The following is a 994-nucleotide window of genomic DNA, read 5'->3' as shown; positions in this document are numbered from 1 at the left end:
GTGCCCAACAATAGGTTGTGATTGAGCGGTATACCTTGTATCATGTTGTGATTGAGTGGTATACCTTGTGTCATGTTGTTGTGATTGAGTGGTATACCTTGTATCATGTTGTGATTAAGTGGTATACCTTGTACCATGTTGTGAGTAAGTGGTATACCTTGTATCATGTTGTGATTGAGTGGTATACCTTGTATCATGTTGTTGTGATTGAGTGGTATGCCTTGTATCATGTTGTATCATGTTGTATTATGTATGTGATGGTCTGGATAAATCCTGCCTCTTTAACAATTAATTTGGACATGAGAAAGATTTAAATTTATGTATAAATGTGATGCAGCGTGGTGAAATCAGACGCTTGTTAGAATGATGAAATTGAAAAAACGCATTTTTCAGCAGGTTTGGGAATTTTCATCAATTTTTTTTTTTTTTTTTTTGGGGGGGGGGGGGTTGGCTCAACATCTTTTATGCCCATTAAAGAACATCTTTCTGAGTGGATTTTACATGAAAACGTTAATTAAAGTCACACAAAAAATTTAAATTTTAAGTTTCCACGGACTGTCAAGCTATGGAAATAACTAAACTTTGGCAGCCATTTTCTCGCTTATTTTACCTCTGAAACTAGCCGACCCCCATCTCCTTCAATGACAAATATCTCGACTTGTATCCAAGATAACTGGATGCTTGTTTCTTTAAAAGTAAGGCAAATAAACAGGCTTTTAGTTTTAGTTTTCGTAAAGGTTTTACGGCACTTGCAACACAATAAGGTCATATAAGTGCTGAAGATTAGAGTTGTTACAAGAGAGTAACAAACACAAAAAAGGAGGGGAGATAAAGACGATAGATGTTTGATAGGAAAGAAGGAGCAAACCACACCAGAGCACCCGCCAACCACCCACAGAGAGGTTTAAGGTGATACCAATAACTCCATATGCCCAATAATTAACAAGCGCCTGAATCCACCACATTGCGTCATATGTATATATATATATATATA

This window comes from Aplysia californica, unplaced genomic scaffold (assembly GCF_000002075.1).
Source record: "Aplysia californica isolate F4 #8 unplaced genomic scaffold, AplCal3.0 scaffold00451, whole genome shotgun sequence".
NCBI classification, from domain to species: domain Eukaryota; kingdom Metazoa; phylum Mollusca; class Gastropoda; order Aplysiida; family Aplysiidae; genus Aplysia; species Aplysia californica.
This window is presented reverse-complemented; position numbering follows the sequence as displayed.